This window comes from Nicotiana tabacum, chromosome 4 (genome assembly GCF_000715075.1).
Source record: "Nicotiana tabacum cultivar K326 chromosome 4, ASM71507v2, whole genome shotgun sequence".
Taxonomy (NCBI): Eukaryota; Viridiplantae; Streptophyta; class Magnoliopsida; order Solanales; family Solanaceae; genus Nicotiana; species Nicotiana tabacum.
In genome coordinates, this window is record NC_134083.1 from 97,084,180 (window position 1) to 97,095,050 (window position 10,871).

Below are 10,871 nucleotides of genomic sequence, written 5' to 3' on the forward strand. Positions count from 1 at the left end.
TACATGAAACACAAGATGAACCACAAACAACCTCAAAGGCAAAGTAACTCTATATGCCACTAATTTGATTCGATCTAAAATCTCATACAGACCAATATACCTCAGACTTAGCATGCAGCTACGCCCGAATATCATGACTCCTTTCATTGGGGACACATTGAAAAAGACCTTTTCTCCCTTCATGAACTCCAAATCACAAACTCGCTTATCCGCATAGGACTTTTGTCTATTTTAAGCTGTCCAAAGTCGTTGTCATATCAATGCAACTTTTTCTAAATCTTGCTGAACCAAATCTGAACCCAATAATTATGCTTCACCAGGTTCAAACTATCCAGATAGTGAACAACACATAGCCATATAGAGCTTCAAACAACTCTATCGATATACTTGACTGATAGCTGTTATTATAAGCAAACTCTTCTAATGGAAATTGATCGTCCTAATAACCACCAAAATCAATCACACAAGCTCAAAGCATGTCCTTCAAGGTCTAAATAACCCGTTCGGACTGTCCATCTATCTGTGAATAGAAAGTTGTGATAAATTCAACCTAAGAACCCAATGACTTTTGAAAAAACTTCCAAAACTCAGCAGTAAACTATGCAACTTGATATGATATTATAGAAATAGGCACCCCATGAAGTCGAATTATCTCACGTAAGTAAATATCTGGTAACTGTTATGCAATATGAGTAACTCGAACCGGTTGTGAAATGTGTAGACTTTGTGAGTTTGTCCACGATCACACCTACTGAATTATGTTTTTTGAAAGTTCGTGGCAACCCAACTACGAAATCTAGAGTAATCCTCTCCCACTTCCACTTAGGGATAATCAAATTCTACATCACACCACTGGGTCTTCGGTGCTCAAATCTCACCTGCCGAGAATTTAAGAAACTAGTAACGTGTTTTGAAATATCATACTTCATACTTTTCCACCAGTACAACTCACGCAGCACCTGGATGGATAGAGTATCGGGAGCTAAGAGCCTCTTCAAGAATCAACTACTTCACATCACTCACCACGGGGATAAAATCTATCATATCGACGTTACACACCTTCAACATTAATAGAAAATGACTTAACAACACCATTCTGCACTCGATCTCAAAATCTAGCAAGATGCGAATCTTCACACTGATAAGCCTTGACCTATCTAACCAAGTATGATTGTCCTACCAAACCCGCAATTAACATGCCCAGCAATGTATGATTAATACGCACTCCCAGATTGGTCAATGGCTGAATATCCATAACCATATATCATTCTTCAGTAATACATCTGGCCAAGCTACTCATAGACTTTCTACTCAAGGTATTTGCCACCACATTCGCCTTCTCGAGATGATACAAAATAGTAAGATAATAATCTTCAAGTAACCCTAACAACCGTCAGTGCCTCTGATTCAGATCTCTATGCCTGAATATATATTGCAGACTCTTGTTATCAGTGTAGATTTTACACGGCTCACCATAAAGATAGTGACACCAGATCTTAAGTGCAAATATGATCGCATCCAATTCCAAGTCATGAGTAGGATATTTCTTTTCATAGTTCTTTAGTTTTCGAGAAGAATAAGCTTCCACTTTGCCATTTTGCAGCAGCACACAACCCAAATAGACTCGAGATGCATCACAATAAATAGCAAAATTGCCTGCACCCATAGGTAGTGTCAAAATCCGAGTTGTAGTCAATGCGGTCTTCAATTTCTGGAAGTTTTCTTCACACTCATCTGACCACTAAAATGCAACACCTTTCTGAGTCAATCGTGTCAATGGAGTGGCTATCTTTGAGAAACCCTCCACAAATTTTTTGTAATATCCGGCTAATCCCAAGTAGCTATGTATCTTTGTAGGAGTAGTGGGACGAGACCATGAACTGCCTCTATCTTCTTTGGATCAACTTGTATCCTCTATCATGACACCACATGTACTAAAATGGAAATTGTACCCAACCAAAATATGCACTTTGAGAACATGGCATAAAGCTTTTGCTCTCTAAGTGTCTATAACACAACTCTCAAGTGTTGTTCATGTTCTGCCTCACTTCGAGAGAAGACCAAATGTTATCAATAAATACAATCATAAAATCATAAAATGATCTAAGAATGGCTTGAATACCCTATTCATGAGTTCCATAAATGCTGCAGGTGCATTAGTAAGTCCGAAGTACATCACAAAAAATTCAAAATGCCCATATCTAGTCCGAAAAGCTATCTTGGAGATATCTTCGGTCTTGATTCTCAATTGATGATAACTGGATCTCAAATTGATTTTGGATAAGTGATGTCATGACCTAAAACTACCAAACAATTGACAAAGAAATAATATAAGTCTAAAGACTTCAACATAACATAATAATGCTAATACATGATAAATCCCCTAGAACTGGTAAATACAGAGTCATGAGCTCTAAAATGGAGTTATAAGTCTGAAATACAAAATAATAATATTTTCTGAATGAATGACGACAATACATAAAAGAAAAGAGATGCCAAGATTACGGTCGAGATGCATGTCTACCTCATCCAAGATACTCAGCAATGAACCTGGGCTACTGGTGGCTCGGTCCAACACCTAGATCGGCATAATTAAGTGCAGAGTATAGTATGAGTACGACCGACCCCATGTACTTAGCAAGTATCATAACTAACCTCAGCGAGGTAATAGAAGAAAGATTTATAGATGATACTCGCTATAACCTGTACAGTTAATAAATCCCTCAAGTACCGAACAATAATACGATCAAGTCATAAAGCACAGAAAGAATCACCTTGGTGCACATAATTTCATAACATACTCTGCTCAGCCAATAACCCATCATACAAAGGAAATATTTAAATAAATAAGGTAAACAACCGAGAAAATTACAAGTAAAGATGAAATGCAATAACCAAATCAAAAACCGACATGTACACCATCAAGAAGGCACATGAGAGGGTGACCCTAGGAGGATGGATCCATATCCATACGCTGCACGGCATAGTCACGTGCAATAATCATAATTCTCCCTGCGTTGTTAGAGGCTTAATAACACAATCCGCCCGGCATGGTCACAGGCTCAATATCACGGATTCGCCCGGCTTGGTCATATGATCAATATCACAATCCGCCCGACGTGGTCACTGGATCAATACCACAATCCGCCCATCATGGTCATAGGCTCAATATCACAATCTGCTCGACATGGTCACATGTTACCAGTCCAATCCATGGTCACATGTTACCAGTCCAATCGATATCAGAAGCAAATATACAAGTATGCATGTATATGATCAATTAAAATCAAATTCCATGCTCCTGGACTGGTATAAGTGATATGCTAAGGTGCATGCATATAACACCCCAAAAAATTTCAAAGTACTTAAGTGTAAGGCCTGGTAAAATTTGCAAAGAAAATAATATTTCATGGTGCCGGACTAGGCTTCCGAGGTATGTCGGACCGTACAAAATCATTCAGAGGATCGGTGAGGTGGCATACAAGCTTGAATTACCACCTGAGATGTCATTAGTACACCCGGTGTTTCATGTTTCTATGTTGAAGAAAGTAGTTGGAGATACGACACTAATTGTTCCGGTTGAGACTATTGAGGTAAATGAGAAATTGACTTATGAAGCAATTCCAGTTTCCATTCTTGATAGGCAAGTCCGAAAGTTGAGAAATAAAGAAATTACATCTGTAAAAGTGCTATGGTGAAACCAACAAGTTGAAGAGGCTACTTGGGAGGCCGAGGAAGAAATGAAGAAAAAGTATCCTTATTTGTTTGAATGACCATGTATTTATAAAGTTGTGATCTATGAAAAACTTCTAAGAGTTGAATTCTATGAATTATGTATGATTTGTGCATTTGATGTTAAGGGTGTTCCGTTCTGGTGATATAATTGCTTGTGAGGCCACAGTTGGTGTTGTTTTGTATTATGTTACATCATTGGCATCCGTATATATTGTTAGGATGTGTTTCTGGGGCTCTCTGACAGGTGGATAGGCCTAGTTACAAAGGAAACTCTGGCAAAATTTTTGGAAATTTAGGGAGTTAGTCAAATTTGGGGTTGCTGGTATGTGGTATGAAAAATTTAGTTGCATAAGATGCTAATAACAGAATTTGACCCTCATTCGAGAACGAATGATCCTAAGCGGGGGAGAATGTAACACCACGAAAAATTTCAATGTACTTAAGTGTAAGGCCTGGTAAAATTTGCAAAAAAAATAATGTTTCATGGTGCCGGACTAGGCTTACGTGTTTGAGGATTATAGAAATTCTTCGCGGCTCGCAAGTTCGCCGCGGCTCAGACTTTTTGGGTTGAACAATGCACAGGAAAGTAAAGGAAAATTTTTGCCGGAAAGTGTGTTTATGCGGTCATTATGCGATCGCATAATCACTCTGCCGGCTGCATAATGGCCGCAGAAGTGAGCAGGAGAGGGCCATTCTGGAAGCAGCTATGCGGTCGACTATGCGACCACATAACTGTTATGCGATGCATTATGCGACCGCATAACAGTTATGCGGACCGCATACACAGGCAGTTCTTTTAGCTATTTTGTAACCAATTATGCGACCGGTATGCGCTCCGTATATCGGTTATGCAATCGCATACCTTGTTCCAGAGCTCTATTTTTGGGTTTTTAAAACCCGACCCTATTTCGTTAAATACACTCTTTGGGCCATTTTTGAGCTATAATCTGACATTTTAGAGTGAGAGAGAGTGAGAAGGTGTTCTTCAATAATTGTTCTTCAATTCTTGCTCAAGTTTTGGAAGATTAAGAAGGGAAGCTCACTAGGTCTTCATCCTAGAGGTAAGATTCTACACCCTAAACCCTAATTTCGAAATTTTCTGAAAATGGGTAATTAACAAGATAAATTTTGGGCATGAGAGTTGTTTATCTTACATGCATGTGTTATCAAAGGGTGTAGGAAGATTGTTGAGCTAAGAATGGTAAAGATTGGGTTGTGGGATGATGGAATCCTCCATAAAAGGGCCTTGAAACCTTTATGCACACCTAGTGTTTGATAAAATGCTCAAATGAGCTAGAACCATAATCATCTTCCTAATTTTGGTTCAATTTGTTATATTTCTAAAATAGATTGAAGTTGCTAAGAATTCCGGAACGTTTTAGAGTTTAAGGAAGCTCAATTGAGGTATGTTGGCTAAACTCTTCTTTAAGAATTGGAATTTCCATTATCCTTGTAAGTTCCAAGATGTTGATTACAAACCGAGTATTCCGATAAGTTTTGTGATAAAGATATATGTTCAATTTGTATTTCAAATGCTCTTATCATATTGCATTATAAATTGATGATGTGTTTCAAACTATGGATTGTGTATCCACATGTTATAATTTCAAGCCGTGATTTATGTTTAAGATATTATGCCAAGTTGTGTAAAGATTGGGATTTTGATACACCTCCACCCACATACATATATTGGGGTGAGGCGGCATAGCCGCTTTATGTTGGTATTGGTATCGTTGATGCACCTCCACCCGCATACATTGGGGTGAGGCGGCATAGACGCTTTGTGTTGGTATTGGTATCATTGATGTACCTCCACCCGCATACATTGGGGTGAGGCGGCATAACCGCTTTGTGATTAGTATTGGTATCGTTGATGCACCTCCACCTGCATACATTGGGGTAAGGCGGCATAGCCGCTTTGTGTTGGTATTGGTATCGTTGATGCATTTCCACCTGCAAACATTGGCGTGAGGCGACATAACCGCTTGTGTAGGTTATTGGTACTGTGGTTATACATCTACCCGCATACATTGGGGTGAGGCGGTAGGGCCGCTTGAGTAGAGTTGTGGTATTGTACATACACCTCCACCTGCATACATCGGGTGAGGTGGCGGGGCCGCTTTGTGTGAAGATGGTTGTAGAGGATCTCATCTTAAATCCTATAAATGTTATTGATAGATCTTAATAAGCTTGCTCTAGTTTAAGCGGTTATCTATATTATACTATTTCCGCAATGGTTCATCATATTCATCTTGTATTTCTGAATTCTTAAATTGGTGTTTAGTTTTCATACTAGTACTATTCGACGGTACTAACGTCCCTTTTGCAGGGGGCGCTGCATCTTTAAATGGATGTAGGTGGTGCCACAACAGGAGATATTGATCAGTGATAGCAGTACACCTTCTTCCCAGCTAACTTGGTGAGCCCCACTTCATCCCGGAGTCATGTATCTTTTGTTCTTTGTGTATTCTGTTTGAGGTATAGCTGAGGCCTTGTTGCCGGAATTATCATTGTACTCATATTTATCTATAGAGGCTCTGTAGACATAGTGTGGGTTGTGTATAGGTACTGGGAAAGACAAACTATGCTATGTTGTGGTTGTATTACTTGTCCATTTGAGACTTTAAAAATGGTGAAACTTATGGTAAGAAATTGGTAATTGCAGACATGGCCACTTTATTGTTTAATTAAGGAAAACATATATTCTCTTTATTCATGAATGAGTTTGGGTAGAAGGAATCTAACAGGCTTGCTCGGTCGGGTTTACTCGATTGAGCGCCGGTCGTGCTCCTCGATTTTGGGGCGTGACAATGCATATGCAAAGTGTGCTATCATAGCTCAAATCAGGCAATTACCTCACGATAATAGCAACTATCAATTTCAATCAGAAGATTGGCCTCAATGTAATCTCAAGCATGGCTCATATAGCTCACAACGGGGTACAATTATAAGAAACATCATAGCATGAAACTTAGAAATCATATCAAGGCATATCATAGCTTAAGAACTACCACGAGCATAAAATATTTATCCCAGTGCACGCACATGGGCTCAACCCCGCACGTGTATGCCACCCATAGCACGTAGCTATCACAAATAACTCAGGCAACTAGTATGTCACGACCCAAAATCAAACTAGTCAAGATGGCACCTAACCCAACCCGCTAGGCAAGCCCAATATCAGTCAACACAAGTCAAATGAAATGAAAGTGGTCAAAAAATGATATAACTGAATTCCATACGATATCCCAAGGACTGATAATATAAGTCAGTACCACTAAGACTAGATTTACAAAACTGATATGAAATAAATACAACATCTGTTTGAAATATACATAAACAAATTCAAATCTAAAACTACCAAAGACAAGCGGTAGCTAAATCTGGAAGGCAGGTACATCTTCAGTGTCAGCTCCTGTCATCCACAGCATCTCAACTTCAAGATCTGCACGTAAGGTGCAGAAGTGCAGTATGAGTATAATCGACCCCATGTACTCAGTAAGTAACAAACCTAACCTCAGGTTGAAAGCAGTGGCGAGCTCGAAAGAAGGTCAGTTTCCAACATCAATAATAAATAACAACATGATTTATGATAATGTCAGTAACAGTCAATAAGTCAAAAAGATATCATAATCAGGTCGTTCACAAGTATGGGAAATTAGACATGATTTTCAAGTTTAACAGTTAATGTCCAAATCTCACACCAAAATAATTAAAATTTAAGTTGCTTAGAGAAATGTGATCTTTTCCAACTTTCAACAATATATAAGACTTCTCATTTACTAGTTAGCATGACAAAAATACATCTCTATGCCTACAGGTCAAGTACATGTCAAGTTAATAACACCATAGTACGAGCTAGCATGAGGAAAATACATCTCTATACCAACATGTCAAGTCACTAACACCATATTAGCAACTAGCATGAGGAAAATACATCATTATGCCTACACGTCAAGTCAACAATATCACAATGAAATCATTAAGTACACTCACTCTCAGCACAATCAAGGTGCCTGGCTCAAATGCCCTTCACCATCACACATACAAGCACCCAGCACTGTACGGGTGCCTGGCATAAATCCCTCTCATCAAAGCACGTGTATATATCACATTGTGCTTGCGCTCAGTATAAATATCAGACTCCGGCGGGGCAGATCCTGCCCCAAGCACTAATCAATAGTCAATATAACCTATTGTGGCAAGCAACCCGATCAAAATTTCAATCAGTTGCGGCGTGCAACCCAATCCAAATATCAATCAGTTGCGGCGTGCAACCTGATCCAAATATCAAGCAGTTGCAGCATGCAATCCGACCCATAAAACAATCTGTTGCGGCGTGCAACCGATCAAAATATCAATCTGTTCCGGCGAGCAACCCGATCCAAATATCAATCCTTTGTGGTGTGCAACCCAATTCAAATATCAATCCATTGCGTCGTGCAACCTCATCCAACATATTTCACAGCACGGCTCTATGGCCCATATCATTTATCTATCCACTCAAGTCTCAATGGCTCACAATTATACAACACACATTAACCCAATACGCCACAAAATAAGCTCTAACTCGTGTCACGTACAAGGGTACTATCTCGCGCGTATCGACCTCTGAATGGCTCGAAACTAAACAAATGTAACTCAAAAACATCAAACAATTCCATAGGAAACAAACCTAAATGGCAAAGGTCGAATCTTTAATCAAATATTCGAAGTCAACCAAAAAGTCAAATTTAGACCGCACCTCGGAACACGACAAAACTCATAACTTCTGACAACCCATTTGAATACGAGTCCAACCATACTAATTTCACTCAAATATGACTCTGCATCGATGTTCAATTCTCAAATATTCAATTTAGAAAAGTTTTTGACAAAACCTCCAATTTCTCTTTTCAATCCATAAACAAAACCCCAAAATCGAAGATGGAATCATGTAAAATAATCAAATCTGAGTCAAAAAAACTTACCCTAATCTAAATGGTGAAAATCCCTTCCAAAATCGCCCAAATCCGAGCTTCTTAACTCAAAATGTGATAAAATAACCAAAACCTTTGAAATAGAGTACTTTATAACATGGCTTCGGCGATACACATCGCGATTGTGGGAAAACATTCGAGATTGCGAAACACAAATGCTACTGCCACAAAAAGCTATACGCGTTTGCGATGCTGACCATGCAAACGCGATGCACACAGATGTCAACGCTCCATGAACGCACCCAGATCTACGCGAACACAAAGAAGAGTTTCTCCAGCTCCTTGATTACCAGCGCGAACACGACCTCAAAATGAGAACATGATGCATAAGTCCCACATCATTCGCGAATGCGACTCTATACACACGAACGCAAATAGAAGAAACATCCCAGATCCAAACATACACTACACGATTGAGGCTTCAACTTCGCGATCGCGATGATCACCAGAGGCACCAGAAAACTAGCAATCACAAATGAAGGAAAAATGGTCTGAAACTCACCCGAGCCCCTCGAGACCTCTTCCAAACATATCAACATATATCAAACCATAACACGGACCTACTCGATGCCTAAAATAACACAAATAACATCAAAACCATAGATCAATCTCTTAAGTTCATATACTTCAAACTTTGAACTAAGTGTCTGATAAAATCATAACAGTCCGTCTTTCAACCAAACCTCGCACACAAGTCCCGAATGACTAAATGAACATATTCTAACTTTCGTAACAGCAATCTGAACTCGATAACATTGAAGTCAACTCCCGGTCAAAGCTATGAACTTCCCAAACCTAGAAATTGCCAATTTTTGCCAAATAGAGACAAAATCTTCTAGGAACATCCAAATGTGAATCCGAGCATATGCCCAAGTCCATAATCACCATCGGGAACTAACGAAACCATAAAAACTCCATTCCGAGGTGAAATAGACAAACGTTAAACTTGGGGAACCCTTCCAACCTAAAGCTACCAAATTGAGAATCATTCTTCCAATCACTTCCGAACCACTTGAAAATCAGAACCGATGATACCGACTAGTCATAATACACGATATGAAGCTACTCATGACCTCAAACTACCGATCTAAATGCAAATGCTCAAAACGATCGATCGAGTCGTTACATTCTCCCCCACTTAAACATATGTTCGTCCCTCGAACATACCAAGGGTCATTGCAAAGTCATCAAATCACTTTATAAACCACCATGAAAATATTCATGCATGACCCAACGTCACCCTAATCCATATAAGTCCGACAATACAACCTAAATACATATCTTTACTTCCACCCCAGTCCATAAACCTTAGAACTTAATCAAACAATAAAAAATTCATTATAAGACTCGAGTCTTGCATCTACACACTACAAACAAGTTATATCAAGTCATAACCATAATCCATTATATAATCACATGATATACCACACAACTCAGATACTCAAAGCAATAACCTCCAACCATAATAGTTGCTTAATAACACACTTGGTACCGGTGACAAACCTCATATCAAATAAAACCTTGTTCTAAGACTTCATATGCTGCTGATGGTGAAAGAAACACGTAGAAACTCATAACCACCCATCAGATCAGCAAGTCGTGGACCTTTCTAAGTAAACAAATGAAACTATCCTCCCAACTTACCATGATAAAACCCGATATCACTCATTCCAGGTCTAATAACCTCATCTCATTCAGTACAAGTTGCTCCACCGACACGCCACACCAGCACCACCTCGAGCCACATACCATGCGATCCGCGCACCAAACAAACAACAACTCGAATGTACCTAATGATCGAAAGAGACTCAAATGAGAGAATCATCCCACAAGCTCAACAGGTAACGCCAAAAAGCGCAATGATATAAACCCATCACACAAAGGAGAACCAAAACTCATGAGATAAACACAAGGGATCCTATCCCAATATAACTCCGCTGCGATATGTGACCCAATCTGAACACTTGTCCACATGGAATACATCGAGCCTTGATGCTCACAATCAACAACCATATGCATATCGACAATACACACACAAAGTGCATGACCGTAACCATGAAGAAATGAATCACACAATATACTACAGACATTAAGACCATAGCCAAGGCATAATCAACCATTCAACGCCCTAATGGCCATCTCGCTCGAATTCTGCCA